The sequence below is a fragment of the Etheostoma cragini genome, chromosome 2, assembly GCF_013103735.1.
Source record: "Etheostoma cragini isolate CJK2018 chromosome 2, CSU_Ecrag_1.0, whole genome shotgun sequence".
In the NCBI taxonomy this organism is placed as follows: domain Eukaryota; kingdom Metazoa; phylum Chordata; class Actinopteri; order Perciformes; family Percidae; genus Etheostoma; species Etheostoma cragini.
In genome coordinates, this window is record NC_048408.1 from 25,551,542 (window position 1) to 25,572,729 (window position 21,188).

The following is a 21,188-nucleotide window of genomic DNA, read 5'->3' on the forward strand; positions in this document are numbered from 1 at the left end:
GTTTGTTTGCTCGTGTGTGTGTGTGTGTGTGTGTGTGTGTGTGAGTGTGTGTGTGTTTATGTGAAGTGGGGGGATACAGGAGCAGCCATACAGATCAAAGGGGGTTGAAAACAGTCTGTCATCCCACTAGGAACTAGATACATATTCACCAGAGGATGAACGTGTGCATGTGTGTGTCGATGTGTGTGCTTGAACGCCTCATTCATTAATCAGTTATCCAACTTCCTCTTCTTTAAATTGAATCCAACCACATTAACCAATAAAGTCTGAATAATAAACATTTTGATGTGTGTAGCTTGTAGACACACGTACGGAGACATAAAATATCCATTCACGTGTTTAAAGTAAAAGTTGGTCACTACAGGGAAGATTATTCACACTTCTGTCCCAAATTCATAAGATAAAAGAGATCACTAATGTCTGTACAAACATGTTTGGGGTGAGAAAGCAAGCTGAACCTTATGTTTCACTTTTTTTAAAAGCAAGATCATCCCCAGCATACCTGAAACCAGCTTACCAAAAAACTTTAACTCGCTCCTACCCCAGTAACTTAAAACAATGTAACAGTATGAAGTTAGCAAGAACTCAAATAGACAGAGCATGAAGACTTTGAGATGGTGTTGACTCATTTAATTCTTAATACATTCTGTATTTTGGCAATATGTCATGCTGAACTATAAGCAACAGATTATTTTTTTCCGTCCTGTTGTTGACACCATCTGCTGCTTGTGACAGTTCCTTTCCCTAGTGTTTTTTTTTTCAGTCACAACCTTCACAATCTTTTTTCTGCACATTATACGTTTAAAAAGTGAAAAAGCCTAAAGTCTACCCCAAAGGGACTTACCATCTCCAACAACAAAAAAAAACGTTTCACAAACTGCTCCCAACAGCTCCATCGTAGTCCAGCCTTCATCTCCGTGATGAACGTGCGTCACTTAGTAACACACGTTAAAATGCTCCCCCAGCTGCTAGCATGGCACGCCCTCATACTCTGCTTCTGACTGGGTGGTAGTCAATATCTAGCTACCAGGTATGTGCAGTTTATCTGTGTTTAAAGCCCCCAACATCAGCAGCGCTGCCTGGAAGGCACTAGGATTAGGCAATGGTTTTGGTTAGGGTTATGGTTAGGGTTGAGGTTAGGGCTAGGTGCCTTGAGTCAGCCTGGAAGGAGACGTATGCTCAATGGGGCTTAAAACAAGATTGAGTGCACACGCGACTCATAACAAAGATTGAACAGAAGAGAGATGTTTCACTCTGTAGCTGAATAGAGAGCTACAGCAATGTGTAGTACAAACAAATGTGGTGTTTTTGTGAAAATTAAACCATGTAAATCTATTCTGATATAATCTCTAAATACAATTGTAACCTGAAAATGAGCATAATATGAGCACATTGAAAGACAAAATGCATAACTGTTACCCTTTTCTAACCCTCCGCTCCCCCCTGCTCATTTTTGTACAGTTCCTTATTTAGTCTTAATGCACAACTACGGACAGACAGATGATCATATTTTGGGGAAAAAACAACAAATAATAAAAAATAATAATAATTACAAATCGACAATGAGCTATTCTCAATTCTGAAACACAATTGAAAGACCAAACTGTGTCAATAAGCCAAGAGAGAGACTTATAAAGCAGGTGACATATTGTGGATGGTTTCTTTGGGCAAATGATAAGATATCGTGAAGAGAAGAAAAATGTGAGGGTTAAATCCAGGCAGCAAAAGTTGAACACAAAAAAAGAATCAATCATAGCAACTCCAGGGATCAGCACTCTAGCAGCACATGGTTGCCCACGTGGGAAATCCTGCTGGTCCTGCATACAAACAGGCACTCACATTCTTCCAAATGTACTTTTTCTCTACTCTTCTTTTAGAGCAAATAAAAACAGTTTCAGAGACTTGATTTTAAGCCTAATTTCTCCTCTCTCCCATCTGTTCTTACATTCCGGTTTGTCTGGTGTGTTTTATGCTCCGCCCACAATCCCAGGTGTCACTCACTTATCTCATTGCCTTCCTTTAAAAGGGTAATCTGCAATCTTTTCCCCTTGTTCCTTCCTTTCTCCTACACTCTTCCCTCTTTAACTTCAGGATATGCAGGATTTTCAGTCTTTCTTAACTTTATAGGCTAGAATAGTTTGTTGTCACAGACATGAACAGTTTTCATATCCTGATTAATATTTATAAGAAACCTCGGTAGTTAAGAGATTGAACAGCTAGTTGCATTCTGTACATTTTTTCAGTTTTTGGTAAGATCAGATGTGAATAATATTTAGCTCTAGATTTAGGCCTAGTCCACACGTGCATAGGTATTTTTTAACAGCTTTTTCTCCGCGTTTTGGCCTTTTGTCAATGTATATGGATATTTTTGTAAAACTCCTGTAAAGACAGGGAAAACTGAGTTTTTGGCTTGAAAACACAGAGTGTGCGCTGTTAATTGCTTTGTGAGGCATCACAAATGATGCCACATTCTGTGCAAAAGCATGTGTCAAAATAGTGCTGTTGCCTTCAAGCAATAGGGCTTTAGTGTTCGGTACGCTCTTGACAGAGCTTCAATTGTTGTTTTTTCGTTTTCATTTGTATTTTTTCAAACAGTGTAGAAAGCACTTTTTCATGGAGAAAAGGAGTGAAGACCATAGCTCATTATTCCTCAATTGTCTGAGAAAAGTTGTCTTATCAGTCCTCCACATCAGATTGGAGCTGTTTAAATAACAAACAACATCAGCAGGTGCATCTAGAAGAAAATATTTCTAGATTATTAATCTTCCTGACAGTTTTTAATTACCATATGTTGCTTCTGTGGTTAGTCTCGCTTTGCCAGACTAGTGTAACCAGACCTGTGGAGCTTATTGAAAGAGCGACTCCTCGTATCACAGACTATTGTACTTGGTTAGTCTTTTCTTATTTTCTACCGTTGTGATCTTCATCTCACAATTCCTTGTGTGGGTCATGACCCCCCCCCCCCCACCCCCCGATTGGGAAGTTATTTTCTAAAAGTGCTGAGTCAAAAGCAGCGGGACGTGTGCAGGTGTGTCTAGATGAAAAACCTGTTCAATCCAGCTGCCTTTGACTTGGCATAAATATATATCACACTGGATTACTGAGCACATTCCAAATTTCCAGTCCGTCCATAAAGAAGCAACTGTCTGTGTTTGTAGTAGGAGCCATCAGAAATAGCCCACAGTTACCAACACAAACTGCTTTCTGGGCTCCCTTATGTATATGCTTTTGGACTGGAATCTTTCCAGCTAGCTTCTCATTATCTGCTTTCAGATGCTGACAAATATTGCAGCGCCTGATAAAGGTATTTCTGACATCTGTCCAAGGTATTGCACAACTTCATTAAGCCTTTTAATCACTTTGATTTCAGCTCCCCCTCTTACAGTGAATGGTTTTGATGATGGCTGGCTGAATCAGATTGTATGGGAGGTAACATCTGTTATGGAGATGGTTATCTTTTTTATAGTACACTTTATCTACCAGGATGCCAAATCCTGTCGTACACTTCTAGTTAGATAGACGATTCGCTATATTACATCAACTTTATCTTCAACTTTCCAGTACAACACTGACATACTACAAGCCACCACGCTACCAAACGTGAATCTGCTTTGACATTTTACTGTTAGTGTAAACACTGATCGAGGAGAAGAGCAAATTGTTTCAGTGGAAACAACAGGAAGCAATATGCATAAACGCTTCATATGAAAACTTAATGGCTGCCATAACTCACAGGACCTTAACACTTCGCTTAAGACCTTGCATCTGTTTGTGTGCATATGCACAAGTGTGAGAAAGAGAAAGAAACACATTGATCCATTTAATGATTTATTCTTCAAATATGTAATTATTGAAATAGAGAAAGTAAGCAAACAGAGAAAGAGGTTATAAAGAGAGAGTTCATCTACTGAAGGAACAACAAATACATATACATATTTCCCCCATGCATTTTGTTTGTTTTGTGGAGTTTTGTCTCTTGTGGGATTTTGTATCTCTTTGAAGTCGTGTTGTGTCTCTTTTTGGTCATTTCTGTTTTCTTTGGGGTTGTTTTGGATATTTGTGGTCAGTTTGTGTGCCTTTTGAGGTAGTTATGAACAATATCTCTGTCTGAAATGTTGGAAAAGCTAGAGCAGATAATTAACAAACAACCCTCAGAAAAGCTTAAAGATAAAACTCGCTAAAGTACAAAAAAACAGTATATATATATATATATATATATATATATAAAGTATATGCTAAGTGTGTGTGTATTGGTGTAGAATAACAACAAAAACTTTTCTTTTCAAAATTTTACAGGATTGAATTGGTTGTGGGCATAAAAAGCATACCTAATTTGAAACTCACATGTGAGGTCTTTATCACCAGTCATGCAGTGCAGGAGAAATGAGGTTGTGATATGATATGACGGCCTTGTGGGCTTCTCCTATACCCGTCATGTGGAAAAATGTGCCCGCAGGCAACACTAGACAGGATCAGTTTGAGTGATGTGTGCATGTGCATGTACGTGTCCATGTCAATCAGTCAATCAATCGTCATTTTTTCTGTCACGTGAAATCAATATTATTACATCGATACAAATCCTGTGAAAGGTAACCCCATCAGCTCTTTAAATTTAATTTATTATAAAGCAGAATGTGTCTTTGTCTGCGTGCCTGCACTGGTATTTGTGTGCAGCGTATGTGTCAAGCACAGCTGTTCCTTCTGTTTCTTAGTAGGGCCTCAGGCAAATCCCCATCCAGCCTGTCCAAACGCTCCTTTCTTCAGGGGACAGTGATAGACAGTCATCATTTTCTGCAATTGAAAAGTCCTTCCCAGCGGCAATCACCACAATTTGAAACCTCAGTTGCTTAAAATTTGTGTTAGTTTAATTTCAGTGCTGGTGGTCCAGGACGTCTGATGGAAGTGTTGAATAATACATAGTTTCTCCCTGAATCTCTGAAACCACACTGTCTGTATATGTGTATGCTAAGCATTACCGATTATCATCACAATAAATAACAACTTTTTAATACAACCAATAAAACAAAAACAGTCCTGTTTTAGTATTTAAGGACATGATATTGAGGCGTGGCTGTTGTGGGGAGAGTTTGCAGTTTGGTGGGCAGTGGAGCTCATCGCTGCTCTTTGCGGATGATGTGGTCCTGATGGCATCATCGGTCTGTGACCTTCAGCACTCACTGGATTGGTTCTCAGCCAAGTGTGGGATGAGGATCAGCACCTCTAAATCTAAAGCCATGGTTCTCAGCAGGAAACCGATGGAGTGCCTTCTTCAGGTGGGGAATGAGTCCTTACCCCATGTGATGGAGTTTAAATACCTTGGGGTCTTGTTTGCAAGTGAGGGGACAACGGAGCGGGAGATTGGTCGGAGAATCGGCGCAGCGGTTGCGGTATTACATTCAATTTATTGCACCCATGTGATGAAAAGAGAGCTGAGCTAGAAGGCAAAGCTCTCGATCTACCGCTCAGTTTTCGTTCCTACCCTCTCCTATGGTCATGAAAGCTGGGTCACGGTCAAAAGTACGAGATCCAGGGTACAAGCGGCCGAAATGGGTTTCCTCAGGAGGGTGGCTGGTGTCTCCCTTAGAGATAGGGTGAGAAGCTCAGTCATCCGTGAGGAGCTCGGAGTAGAGCCAGTGCTCCTTCACGTCGAAAGGAGCCAGTCGAGGTGGTTCGGCCATCTGTTAAGGATGCCTCCTAGGCGCCTCCCTAGGGAGGTGTTCCAGGCACGTCCAACTGGGAGGAGGCCTCGGGGAAGACCCAGGACTAGGTGAAGGGATCATATCTCCAACTTGGCAGGGGAACGCCTCAGGATCCCCCAGTAGGAGCTGGTTAATGTGGCTCGGAAAAGGGAAGTTTTGGTTCCCCTGCTGGAGCTGCTCCCCCCGCGACCTGATACCAGATAAGCGGATGAAGATGGATTGATGTATGGATGAATGGATGGATAAAACAAAAAACCCTGTCACATCTCTTTCAACTGCACCTTGGCTGCAAAGATGATGCTTAAAATTAAATCAATAAATAATTAAGGAAGAAAAAATAGAACTTACATGCGCTCTTTGTTTGAAGGTAATGTACTTCTATGTGAGTCCTGGTTCTGAGTTTGTACCTTCATGGGTTGAATGCACTTATTGGAAGTCACTTTGGATAAACTCTCAATTGAATGTAATGTAATGTGGAACCCAAACTGGACGTAGCAAGAGTTAGCAGTTGTATTACAATTAATTTAAGCGAATAATATTGCTTTATACTCAATTTGAAAGTCATTCAATTGACTGTTCACAAAACTGAGCAGTGATTGCACAGGCACGGATTTCTCCGCATGGTAAAACAACGTGTGAGCAATACTCTACTAGCAATACTAATTTAAGGAGCTCCAGAACAGCTACTAAGTGGATAGTCTGGATCAACGGAAGTACATTTCTAGCTGCTACGCATGTAGATCTCTGCAGGGTAAATTCAGACAGACAGCCAGTTAGACTATCTTTCCAATCTGAGTTTTCTCTCCCACGAATAAAACAACTTTTGAACATACTGTACACATGTTCCAATAAAATAAGTTTCTCCCCAAGGGCTTAGTGCCGCCCAAGATGATTGTGATTGGTTTAAAGAAATACCAATAAAACAGAGCTAGTTTTTCTCCCATCCCGGAATGCTGTGTAGACTAGCCAGACCCGCGACCAATGTTTGACTGACATGCAGCACAAGAAGGGGACAGTTAGCTTTACCAGACGCTCAGGGGGAATTTTTTCAGTGGCTGATGTTGAGAGCCATGGCCAAGCGTCACTAGTTGACAAGTTGGGAATGAGAAAATGTGGGATTGTTTGTTCAACTGCTTGTTCCAAAAAATTTAATTATACTTTGAACCTGAATTAACAAGGAAATGTGGAAATGTGTAAAGCTTTGTCAGCTGTTTTTTGTTGGAAATTACACGAGTATGTTGATTCATGTTATTTCAATTGTTCTGTCCCAGTATGTATAGTTTTACTTACTTGCTACTTTGTGAATAATTGTCTCCAGTCAAACTCCCGGCTAAGCATTTTACCAGCATTTAGGGAAAGTTTTCTTTCAGCTTACTGTGGCTTTTCAGTTATGCATAACAACCCCCCTGAGGATTACCTGCGGCTATACCTTCATACACCAACAAACAGAGAGAAATACACAGAATCTCATAAAGGAATATTAGGACAGACTTGGCTCCTACTTTTCTCTCAGTGGATTTAAATACTGAAAATTAAAAACCACACACATACACACATCTCTCTAGAGGGCAGTTTTACCTAAGAGTTTCAATATGTTTAGGCAAGTCGGGAACCAGCAGAGCTAAGTGTTAATGTTCCTAAGATCTTCTAATGCATGCAGCACCACTATCCTTCTCTCCAGAAATACAGTTTTTTGTTTGTTTTCCTTGCAAGGCTGTTCATTTGAATCTAACAGTTTGGTGTCCAATCCCATATCCTGCACATGTGTCTCAATAAGGAGCTCAACAATGCACTTATAGGTTCAGTTTTATCTAAACTATGTCCCAGTCTGGGGTGTCCTATTGGCCTTGTGGTGTTAGGACACCAGCTGGAGACCCTCTCGCCACATATCCTGCCAGCTGTCTGTCAAATTTAATAAACGTTTTAATTAAACATGGAAATCCCAATTCCATACTGCATATTACTTCTAATCAGATGCGTTTTCACACTGCAACAGTGGAAAAAAATCAAAATACCATCATATACAGTATATATGTAAGTATGCATACTAAATTGGTTTGATTTTTAAACGTGGCGTTGCTATATTACACTGCTCGGTTTGGTTGCCTCAGTCTGCTGCATAAGAACAGGCTGTTCACGATGGCCAGTGAGGTTATCTGGGTGCAGCAAGAGATTTATTCTAAAATCAGTAAAGTTCAACTGATTCATATATCATAACTGCCCTGATCACCCACTTCATAGGGAGTTTGATCTCCTTCCTTCAGGCTGCCTACAGCATGCTCAGAATAAAGGCGCCAATATAAGACTGAATCTCTTAATATATTAGAGACTTTAACACCTGCACTTTATTTGGCATCAGATTTACAGTTGGTCTTAATGTTACTTTCTTTTTACTTTATTATTCAGTTTTCATTGTATGATGTATGCAATGAAATATCATACACATATATATATATATATATATACAATTAATCATTTTAATATATACTGTGTATTTTTTATTGCTTTTGTGTGCTTGACTATTGATTGTAGCTGTCATCGGTGTATTCCTGTGACCACATTTCCTTGGGGATAATACTAAAGTTGAAGTTGATGAGAAAGCTGCTGAGCTCACAGCTGGAAAACATCGCAATAAATTGTGGACACCAGTGAGACATCAACAACTGTGCACATCTTGCATCATTTTCTGTTAGTACAAAATGTTAAAAAAAACAACAATAATAATAATAATAATGTACATATGTCTTGCTTAAATAAAAAGCCACTGTGATTCTTAATATCCATTAAAAGACATTTAAAGAAAAAGACATCGTTGAATTTAATGTTATGAATGAGTTTCAGTGGCAGGAACTTTGTATTTGTTAGACAGATATGAAGAAAGGTTCATGACTCACAGTATCCTGATAACACGCTTTCTAAGGCTCTTTAAGAAAATGAGACGTCATCAAAGGCTTTACTTTTATCTTAAAATAATATGCTTCATGTTGATTAAATTAGTATTAAGTATGCTATTGTATGGTATGATTCGTTTTTTTATGCCCTAGTTTTGTGTCTCTGTGAAATGTTATTCTATTATATAGATGTATTTTTACCCTGACCTTGGCTGAGAGTATGAACCTATCAATTACTTTGTGATTGAAGTTTAAAAGTTTTTCAAAGTTTGAATTAAATAAATTCTCGTTTGCAAAGCACTTTGAAAAGTTCCTCAAACTAAGCATTGTGCTTTATGAATAAATTTGACTTCCCTATCAGCTGTGATAGAACTGGGCTACATTCCATTAACAGGAGAAAGATCTCTCCATTTCCCCTGAAATTACCATGGCAGGTAACACTGCAGGAATGGCAATATTGAAGGTAACACACACATGACCCCTCCAGATTGGAGCCACACTTATTGTGGCATTGGATTTTTTTCCCAATGCCCTGAGAGGGGACCTTGGCAGGAACCTCTTGCTGGATTGGCGCAGAGTTCAGGCTTCATATGGCCTCTTCGGAAAGCAAAGGCTGACATTTATCCACACTAAAGCAATACAAAAATTAAAAAAACTGACAAAAACACATTTTAGTGCAGGAGCAGAGTGATCACGACAATAGTCCTATACAGTGCATACAATAAAAAGAGGAGAAACATAACAAGAGAAAAGTCTTTGTGACTTTAGGCAGAAAGTCGTATACAACACCTTCAGTCTGGGAGTCATGTTGTATTAGTGCTTGCACTGTGAACACAGAGTATACACATAATAGCCTGAAGCTGCACAAGAAAAGCTCCTTTTCAGATTACACTTTTCTTTCTTTACAGCACATTTCAGCGATGATCACAGAAATTGTTTCACATTCTGTTGTAAAATCACACTGCCTCTGTTTATCGGCGCTCTGTGTTTATTCATTTTATTAAGCTTATTTATCAAATGGTAAAAGGTTGTTTTGTAGATTTGGCGGAAACATTCAAGAAATGTGCCATATCCTCTCATTCTATTCTCGAGTGCTGTCTGTTAGTTAGTTATATTGTAAGAGGCCTATGCTGTAAGGGGCTGTGTGTATTTTTACTAAAATGATATGCACTCAGGGATGTAGAGCGCCGGCCCACACTCTGTGTGCTTATGTGTGTGTGTACAAACACTTAATGTTTCCGTGCATTTTAACGTACAAATCTATAGACAACAATCAATTATTCTATTCTTTAGTGTGTGTCTCCATTGAGCATTGTTTGTGTCTCTTGGATGATCAAATTTGAATTCAAAAGACGCTTGATCAATGTCTGTTTATGCATTGGTACTTTACAATGCATACACACATACTCAGTTGCATTTGCAAATACACACACAAACAAACGCACACAAAAAAATAACCTGTGACATCTTTGTGTAACAGGAGTTGTGAGAATATTAACTTTAGCTTGGAGCCCACAGAATAACCTAATTTTATCGTCTAATTGCAACAAACCTTGGTGCACAAACACACAACGAATATGAAGACGGATTGAGTTGTGGATACAATGAACTGGGAGCAGTTATGAAAGGCTCAGCTACAGGCTGTTGTTTTACCATTTTAACAGAAATGAAACAAAACTATGCAGGAATTTATGTTGGTATTATTGCTGCCGAGAAGCTCTTTCCGAGAGTGCAGGGTCCATGGGTAAAAGGTCAACCATAAAATTGTATTAACTGTATGATCCCAAGCATGTGTTTGGTTGAAGGTCAGTGTGTTATGATTTTGTTTATGAATGTGTTTTCTCTCCTAAAAACACACATGCCTTAGAAAAGACAAAGGTTATGCTTAAGAATATCAGTGCGGACATGAATATAATTTAATATAAACTCAGTGTTTTTATAATTTACACCATGGCCACTCATTCCTTAATATTCAGTCATTGTAAGTCCTCAGGGAAAGCATTAGTAGCAGCAGATGTCCTGTGATTTAATATCCAAGAATCTTTCAGAGAAATCCGCAATCTTTGCCTCGCTGCCATGCTGAAGGAATCCCAAAAGCCTACAATTTACAAAATGATCAATCTGACAATTTAAACTCTTTCCAGAGCAGCAGTATATAGTAGTGTTTAGTTAAAAAAAAGTGTGTCTTCACTATTTGGTTCACCTAAATCACACCACTTCATGCAAATATCTTAGGTTTGATCTGCTCAGCCTTTAAAATATCACTCTCTGACATGTCTGCATACACCCCAGTGCAATTGAGATTCATGGATTTTCATTTACGGCTTTCAAAGTGTTGAAAGAAACATTTTCCAGAAACAATGTCTTAAAACACAGACCTCACTGTGAACAATTTTCATTGTAATTACTTTCTGCCAGAGAAAGGAACGTTTTTAAGTTTGAAAAAATATCACTGTTTTGAAGAGCACAAATCCAAATCCACTTACCTCCATTAAGTTGGCGGTAGACGAAAGATATCTCCAAAGCTCAACAAGTAAAACTAAACCTATCTGCATGAGTCAACTCTCTTGCCAGTCAGGACACTGAGATTGTGATATTCTCAACTAAAGAGAATGTAACTCTACAGCTACCGTAATTTTTTCATCTATCTAGGGAGCATTTTTGCATTAGCTCACTGTTTTGGTTTTATCTCTGCAGATGAATTGTTTTGGTTCCCTGTCATTGCTCTCATCAGCGTTGTTTCCAGACGCAGTAGTCAACTGTTTCCAGTCACAAAATAAATAAGATACATACATTTTTCTCAGGAGTTGGTGGAGACCAAAAATAGAGCAAAAAGAAGAATGGATATTGTAGAGATTGTACATTCATCAGGTAGGCGGAATCATGCTAGTCACACATCTCCTGGATGTGTGAATAGCCAACTTGACTGGACTATATGAAACATTGGGTTAATTGGAAAAAAATGGTGGTTTGGTTAAATTACAGCTTTTTGCATGTGCATTAGGTGGCAATGTTCCTCCTACTTGCATTGTGCCACAAGGATTTGACATTAGCGGCTATCAATAAAATCCAGAAATACATGTCATTACCTGTAGTCATCATCAGAACACCCTTTTCTTTGGCTCCACTGAACATGGACTGGTGTGTTAAGCAGCTGCACAGTGAGTTACTAAAGCCCGCCGGCTTTAAAGCTCTCCAACAATTTCATTCCTATTACATTTTTGTATACTGACTAAGACTTCCTGTGACACATTTGACACTAAAAAGTACCAATTTGCATTTCTGCTCATGAGGAAGCCCTCTCATCCTTCTACGTGCATGACAATTTACATAAATTCAAATTTTTTTAAGATTCATATCCTGCTATTCAGCCTCCCATGAGGTACTGCACACGCTCTAGTTCCCAAACTGCTACGACTGCTGCTATGAGGGTGGGCAGAAGCAACTGTGGCTAGTCTGTGGGCAAAAGAAAATCCAAATAGCATTTGTGATGGAACCCACAAATAGTCTAATATTCATTATTGCCTTTATTTTCCCAGTTGATTACAATGAAATGTTACTGATATTAAAAGCCTTTTTTCAATTTATAGACAGTTGTACTTGTGTAGACTGCTGTGAATAGTCTGATCTCATTCATAAGATGGATAACTGCCAAGGCTACATACTAGGAGGTCTTAAAATAACATGATAATACCAATAATAATAATAACTATGTGGGGAAGTTATGAATATGTTTGCAAGGAATAATCTAAAAAAAGAAAAGCATCATAGACAGGATTTTATCATCGTGCGTCTGACCTACTGCTGATATTAGATCATTTATAACTCTCTTTATTGTCCTAATGTGAGTCTGCGTGTAAGGAGAATGTGCATGTGTGGGAGAGAAAAACAGGAAGAGCCTGTTTGTGCAGATAGTACACAACAGTACGGCGACAGTTAATGCTACAAATGATAAGGAGAGGATGTATGGTGTAGATTTGTGAGGGTAATGGGAGGAAGGGCTGTTGGAAGAATGGATGCCCAGGATTGAACATCTCATCTGGGATAAAAAAAACAAAAAAAACAGCTCACTCTGGGATTTGTGAACCTTCAGCATAGCTCACCTTTCACTGTTATGAATAATATGTGTGGGGATTTAAAAATTGCATTTGAGTATGCATTTGTGTGTTTTCTCACAGGCTACAGTTCAGCCTGCTCTGCACAAGCATGAGTAGTGTAATAATTAGGAGAGACCTAGGCCTCCAGCCTGGGTCAGTGTGTCTATTATTGGCTCAAGCTGTGTTATGTCTGTGCCCAGTGGACTAGAATAAGTACTGATTTAAATGGCTGGCAGACAATTCATTATTTCCCTTTTTTTGTGGTGTATACAGTTGTTTGCAAAATTAGGATTTAAGAAAGTGTTTTCCATCTTCTCAAACAAATTTAACTTAACGCTGAATTTCATCTAGCTAAAGTTAAGGACATGCTATAGACCTGCACTATGTTTCTGATCTTTTTAAGCCATATTCTCTTAAACCAAGTTTATGGTCAAACTCATAGCTAAACCAACAAGTCCTCAAAGCAACATGACGATATAGGTAATTTATTCCTGCCCTCTAATACTACTAACAGGGGCATTTTCTGTCCCCATATCTAAACCAGAGAATGTTGTGGTTTTAAACACATTGTTAACTTTTGGCTTGTGTTTAGGCATCAAAATTACTTAGTACAGGACAGGACCGAAGTCCTGTGTTTGTTTGACCTATCCACTGCCCCAACCTTCCTCCTCATATGGAATTTGGCGCTGTTATACTTTGTTCGCTTATTATTTGCTTTGCTCCTGTCATAATGAATGAATAGCTAACAGCCTCAGCCAAACCCCTAACTAGACTGTTTGAAGTTGGGTGGAGTTAAATAGGAATAACATCCAACTCAACACTGATTGGTGGTTGGAGGGACTCTGGGATTCTCAGGTAAATGCCATGGACACTTCTTTTTGTATGTCACTATTTCATTGTGGGGATCTTTGAGGGCTCTTTCTAACATTTAGAAGACGTGGGCAGTAAATCTGTTCCACTGCATAGTAGGTAGGAAATGATTTTGGACACAGTCATCATTCTGCATATGTTCAAATAGCCCTTGAGCTGCAGTCAGACCAAAATTTGCAGTTGTTGATTTATTAATCTGTATCAGAACATGTATGATAATATTATTTAGGTACTCGTAAAGAAAAGAACCATGTGCAAATGTAAGGTATCAACTGTGAGTCACCTGGCAGACATGTATATTTAAACTGCACTTAACTGGATCTCACTGCCAGGTATTGAACAGGGAAGATACAATCTTAAATGTAAAGCAAGATAAACAATAGATAAATCCTCTTTAGTTTGAAAAAGAGTTAATGTGAAAAATACAAACCGTTTCCTTCCTTCTGCTCTCACTTTAGTCATCCACTAAACATCATCTTCATTGGCTCTGAATAAGTGGTAAAATCTCTAGAGACAAGAAAAGCTGTGCTTTTTTATAGGTTTCATTTCAATTTCTTCTAAAATGGTGTGAAAAGATTCCTTTTACCTTTGCATGAGCAAAATGGGTGTTTCAAGCAGCAGGGGACAAAATGTGTTACATTTACTGGGAAATAGCTTTGAAGCAATAGCGAGCTCAAATTAAATTAAGATTTACTTTGCAATTACTACAATTTGAAAAACAATATGACAGAGTGCAGACAAATAAGAATGTCTCCTGTAATGGAAGTTGCAATCTAAGCCCACACACAAAAACACACATACACATTTGTCAACACCAAATAGTATTCTCCTTTTTACATGGTGCATGACATGACAAATGTTGTACTATATATCGCATTGCATTTCTGACAGTGCTTTTATGAGCACATGTTGAATTTCAGCACTCAGTTACAAATAAGGGTTTTTCCTCCCCCATCCATGTGCATGTATGCGTCTGTGCGTGCGTGTGTTTGTATTTGTGTGCACTTGCGTGACATGCCAGTAAAACACAATCTCATTTACTGCTCGTCCCCGGGCTGCTTGTCAAGGCCACAAATGTGTTGGATGTCAGTTTAAAGCACATAATCAATCCTTCCTTTGAGCATGTTTTTAAACCCTTTACATGAATGATCAAACATTTGCAAACCACTAATTAAAATACACACACACACACACACACACACACATGCAGAAACACACTCATACACAAAATGAAAACCAACTAGCAGAAAGAAATGAAAGATTTGTGTCTTGTTTGTGCAGTTTCTGCATGTGACAAAGAACACATAAGCATGTGTGTGTGTGTGTGTGTGTGTGTGTGTGTGTGTGTGTGTGTGTGTGTGTGTGTGTGTGTGTGTGTGTGTGCATTGCGTGTGTTGTGTCCCCAATTGCAAAAAGGCAGATTTTGGAGACCAAGCCTTTTGCTGTTCCTTGAATTTATCTGATGATTTCGGGGCTGGGCATCATCGATATTGAAGAAGTTCCTTAATCTCCTCGTCTCTCCAGTTAGACTTTTTCTTTGTTGTCTTCTTGTAAATCCCCCTTCTTCTTCACCTTCGGATGTTGTTTTCTTCCAGACAATGACCTGCTGACATTACTACTTGGGAACAGGCAGGGTTATTTCAGTTTAATGTCCGGTCCAACTGATTTGGACTTGTGCGGTCTCACATGCAGGTCTAGGTAATGTCTAGATGAGTTCAGGTATGCAGTCCATGTGTGACAACAAGGTCATACAACAAGGCCATATAAAATGAACTGCGTCTGTGTGTGTGCAATTGTGCATGCGTGTGCAACTGTGCGTGCGTGTACAATTGTCCAATCAATAAAGTATCATCATAGTATGGTCATATTTCACTACCTTAAGTATAAACAAACCAACATATCATCAAAAATGACCTCTTTTCACAACTTTGTACATCTGACATTGACTGTGTAAACATCTAGAAAGACCAGTTTTACATTTGAATACACAACGGTCATACAAAGTGCATGCATCGCTTTGGATAGAATTTTCTAACACTATGTTCATTGTTCAAAACTATTTGTCATTGTGACATGTGCGTCATTTATTGTAAGTATAGTTGTTTATTTTGCCTGAAATAGTCTAATGCAAAAATATAGAATCACCACTATAAGGTGTGAGATTTGTGTGTGACCCTCAAACTTAGTGTACGTAATTTACGGTCGCAAAGGACCACTGCAATAATTACAGTGTGTACAATATAATAGGGTGGGTGAGGCTTGTTATGACATCACTGCAGACCAGTGTCAAGCTTGGACTCATTCAAGAGGATTTTTCCCAAAGTCCATGAACTATAAAAACGGACAAGAATTTATGGCCAAATCCTGAAGACCAAATGAATGCAGATTAGTGTAGTGCATACTACAGAAGGCTTTTACAATATTTACAGAAAACTATTTTCTTTCAGTTTTGTTAGTGTTTTTCTTTACAGTAATTGATTAGACAAAACCTTACAGTAATGTTGCAATACAGTAAAGGTTTGTTGCAACAACGATTGGGGAAGATGTTTTCATTTATTACACTTCTGATTATGGGACAGGGATTATGGAAATGTTTTTTTATTGAATTTGATGGGTAATGTACAGTTACATTTTTACCTAGTGTAATGTGAAAACAGGGAAGCAAACAGATCTTTAGCACTTCAAAGGGTAATTTTGAAACATGTATCTTACATTGTTTGGTCTTGGACTAAGTGATTGTTACAATAATGTAACTGAAAAACTGAACTGTAATGAGTTTAGGTGAATTACTGTTACAAATGTACTTATTGTATTTCACCAGAAATTTGGGTTGAAACATTGGTCTTGTAGTGAAGATGTTTACAAGCCAAATAAAAGGAGACTCACTTTATTTGAATGCAAGATTTAATGTTTTACAAGTAAGATCAGTTGGGAGTCTAGTACTTGGAGTTTTGAAATACTGCACCATACTATTGATAATACTACCATAACAACAGCCCTCTTTCCTTCAAGGCTAAACTCAAGCTGCATGTGAATCCTCCCTCAACACAACAACACAAGGCCATATGAGATTAACTGTGTGTTTGTGTGTGTGTGTGTGTGTGTGTGTGTGTGTGTGTGTGCGTGTGTGTGTGTGTGTGTGTATGTGCGTGCGTGCCTGTGTGCGTGTGCGAGTGTCTTTGTGTAACAGAGAGTTTTACCACGAATTCTCTACTCTCTGTTTTCTCTCTCTGTTTTCCTCACACAGATAGATGATCCTATTTGAATTTAAGATATACTGTAAAAGGGGTTTTATCTATCTTTTATCTGGTGAAAATGATAAAACCGGTGTGTGGGGGGAAAAAACAAACCTGAATGATTCATTTTTGTCCCTCATTTGCTTTATGGCCATATTTCTAGTTCCTGTGTTCTTGACTGCCACTATTAAAAAGTTTTGGATTGTTTCTATTTAATACTTGTCTAAACTTATAACAGAGCATCACAAAGCAAGATGAATTATGACCATACAGAGCAGCAGAGGCGTAGCTCAAAGAGCATTTAGCTTAAAGCCTTGACCATACTTTAGTACAGATGGAACGGCAATGGAAACTTTAAAGATGCCTGATATTGTGTACTGGATAGTGCATCACAAATCCATCGCTCTAGACAGGATTTTGCTTGAACAGGAATGATTAAAAAAAAAAAAACCTGGGAGGAGGCCTCGAGGAAGACCCAGGACTAGGTGGAGGGATTTTACCTCAAACCTGGCCTGCGAATGCCTTGGGATCCCCCAGTTGGAGCTGGTTAATGTGGCTCGGGAAAGGGAAGTTCGGGGTCCCTTGCTGGAGCTGCTACCTCAAACAGCATGTTGAATATTGCAACTTTGAGTTTCTCCTTTGGACTTTGTCTTCTTCTACCTTTCAGCAAAGACAGCTGCTTACAATATTTGTCTCATTCTTTTCTAGACGTAAAAACGTATGCCAGGATGCCACTTAAGCATCGTGGTAGCTAACTAATAATTTATACAATGCTAACATCTGAGAATGATGATGATTTTATTCCTTCTTGTTTACGTCACTTAAAAATTGGTATATTACAAAATGTAAATCTTCTATTGTAGTAGTGTGAAGTCACTCAAATTGTTCAATCTGTAAAGATGAAAAGTTAATATTTTCGGTATTCATGTTTGATGCTGTGTTTTTACTCTATGTGTTCTGAGTGACAGTGTGTGTTATCTCAGTGAATGTTGTGCATTGTGTTTGGCTGCACTGAGCCTGTTTTGAGACGTGTGTTAAGAGTTGTGTTGCTTAGAATGTGTTTTGCCGGAGATGTGAACTGTTAATCTCAGGTGACTCTTGGTAGTGCAGACTGAAGTTAGAGTTTTGCACATGTGGCCCCAGTTGTGCCCACTCTTGTTTAGAAATAAAAAAAACTGTAAGACAGTTCACTTGAAACTACAAATTTTAACTTTATGGAGGCGGTAGTGGCAAAGTCAGAGAATTGCCTAAGCTGTTATGGTATATCCTCTGTAGACAATGAATGTCTATTCAAATCTTGATCTTCAAATATGTACCTGAGGGTGGCACTAGAGGAAAAGTCAAAGGACTCACAGAAGTGTTTAGTTTTGGGATCATGGGTATTTCAGGGCAATCCATCCAAGATTTGTTGAGGTATTTTAGTGTGGACCAACCAACCAATCAACAGACTGACCAACCGACATTACCATCTGTAGAGCAATGCCACTAGCATAGCTAAAAAAGTGTGATTGGCTAACAGATGAATTGACTGACATCAAAGTGATTCTTTAACTCTCCAAGTAACTGACTGACTGACTGACTGATGCACTGACATCAGAATGAACTAATGCTCTGAGTGGGAGGTACTCATTCATACTTGTGTGTGCATTTATGTACTTCTACTTGCAACAACTGTTTCTTTATAAATAATGCACAGTGATTTCATTCATTAGTGTTGCTTTCAGGCTTTGCCCACACACCAGCAGAAGACAACTGAGCTACACCACATACACAAGCATAATGTACACGTCGACACTTATGAGCATCTGTTTATTAACCCACCGCTCAAATACCCAACCTCTGTCTTAATTGTTCTCTGTCTCTTTGACACGAATACACAAACCCACCCACCTTAAAAAGTTGGTTACCCTCCTCTCCCACAATGTAAAGGTATAATGTACAAAGTGACAATGTTAAAAGCAATAATCTGACATGATTTCAATTAAAAAGATTCACTCTGACACATAAACATCAGGTTCAAATTAGCTTAACCCAAATAAGGCCATGGTTTTGAATTACATTGGATTTAATCTCAGCGTTAAAGGGCACTTTAGACATATATGCCTTAATCAAACTATGACTCATAGAGTTTTTATGGCATTTTGCGTCACATATGGTAATCCAGCTGCTTGATGATGCATGAACTATAACTGTGCATGAATCAACTCTCATATAGCCATTGAAAGGACAGATCAAAGTGAAATTTGCACATAAAAAAACAGCAACAGGATGGAAAGACAGTCACAGCCCATGTAGTCTAACACCAGAGACTCCCAATGAATGCTAATGTTGCTCCATGTCTTCATGTAACAGCTCCGTGTTGCTATTTGTAAACAGGCAACATCTTGCTAACACTTTCACCAAAACAACTTTATAAGGTGATCATAGTGCATGTCTGCATGTTGTGTTTACACATTGATCTGCTGCCTTATTTTAAACATGTTATGTTTTATGCTGAATAGTAAATTTAATTTAGTACACCTGTGCAATCTAAGGCAACACATGCCATACCCATTCAAAAATCCTACTTTTGTCAAGCTTATCAGGATAGACTGATAGCAAATTGTCTTGACAGTTTTGCCCTTTGAGGGAACACAGAGTCAGAATGAGTTTAAAAGAGAGAAAGCTACCATAACCTATTAGCTGTGTAGCCGTGTTGCTCTGATGCTGTAGACCTAATTGTCCCATTATTGACCGACTGAGCTAGTTGACTAACTAGGCTTGCTAGATTCAAAACTTTTGTAACTGGCTAGCATGTTAGTGATAGTACACTAACTACAGCAGTTTGCCTGCAAGCCCTGCAAGTACAGTTATACCAAGTTTCTAACAACTGCATTCAAGAGGATGTTGTGGCTGAACTTACCTGTGACAATTTCTGTCAATTTCTGAATTATTGTTTTATGTTTGTTTTTTTTGCTAAATGACAGTGGGCACAACTGGAGTCACATGTGCAAAACTCAAACTACAGTCTGCACAGCAGCAGTTCATGTGGACCAAACTCTAGTTCATTGTTCAATGCTTAAACACAGTTTTCAAATCTCTATGTCTAACAATGACATAGAGATGACAATGACATCTTGTTTTAGACTTGTTATTGAACACATCCGGTTTTTTTTGTAGACACACACCAACTAAGAATTACAAACCATTATACACTGTACCGTTTGTAGAAAAACAGGTAAAAGAGCAAAGATTCCAAAATGCCCAGATCTGATGTCTGAGGTTACATACACAGCTATAAAAACAAATTGTGAAAAACATTACCTTTACTATAGTAAAACTGTGTTCTTACTGTTTTTCAGAAAGTAATGTGTATTCAGAGTTGTGTTGTTGTTTTGCAGGAGATGTGAACTGTTTTGCTCAGGTGACTGTAGTGCAGACTGTAGTTAGAGTTTTGCACATGTAGCTCCAGTTGTGCTCACTGTTGTTTAGCAATCGAAAGAAAACTGTAATTCAGTTTTTACTGACGATTTGTCAGAAAGATGTTGAATTATCTCAGTGGCCATTTCTGAGGCTGCAGTTCATGGAATTGCTGTAGCCTATTAAATTAATATTGTACATAGTATTTCCAGTGTTTGGAAGGAACACCATAATCTAAAAAAGAACTGCTTACAGTACATCTCCCTGCTCTGCAGGTATTCCACAAGCGCACCCTTGTTTAGAAGAAGTCTCCTAACTAATCCTGCCTTGTACTGACCAAAGTGGGAGAAAGAGTTAACTGACTAACTGATGTGATCTTACCTAGCTACTGCTCATCTGCAACTCCCAACAAAGATAGTATAGAAGTGAGATGTCTCACTCTGTAGCTAAAACAGAGACCTGAACACACAGGGTGAAAAGAGGATCTGCAGCAATGTCCTGTATATGTTTTTTTTTTTTTTTTATTGAACAATGTAAACCCATTCTGGCACAAATATGAACCCGAAAGTGAGCATAATATGAGCCCTTTAAAGCCTTTTTAAGCAATTTACAGACATTAGCTCTGTGGCTTGTAGAAAATGCTGAGCAGGCCCAGTTGATTGTCATTCTTTATCAAGATAACAAAGGAGGAAAAGTGATTTTGTAAGAGTGTCTATTGTTGGGGCACGAATGGCAGGAGCTTCAGTCACAAAGACTGCTCAACTGGCTAGTGTTTTAATACAGTTCTTCTCAATCGCTTTGGCACATTCACTGAAACAAACTTACAATGGTCAAAACTAAGTACAATACTCACACCACATGGTACATTCAGCACATCACTATATGTGACCTCCAAACGGTGATTAATCAGTCAAAATAATTACAGTTTTTTTCAGTCGCTAACAAGCGTTTGTCAAACCAGTTGTCACATTTTCAGAACCCTAAACACAATTAACA

General features: G+C 38.6%; 1 long non-coding RNA gene across 1 annotated transcript; it reads right to left on the reverse strand.

Annotated features, from left to right (window-relative positions):
* Positions 1-814: 814 nt before the first annotated feature.
* On the reverse strand, positions 815-20,620 carry LOC117956631. Its single transcript, XR_004659325.1, has 3 exons — positions 20,596-20,620; positions 11,131-11,135; positions 815-1,023 (listed from the first exon to the last, which is right to left on the reverse strand). It is a non-coding gene; the product is annotated as an uncharacterized LOC117956631 (long non-coding RNA).
* Between the last annotated feature and the right edge of the window lie 568 nt (positions 20,621-21,188).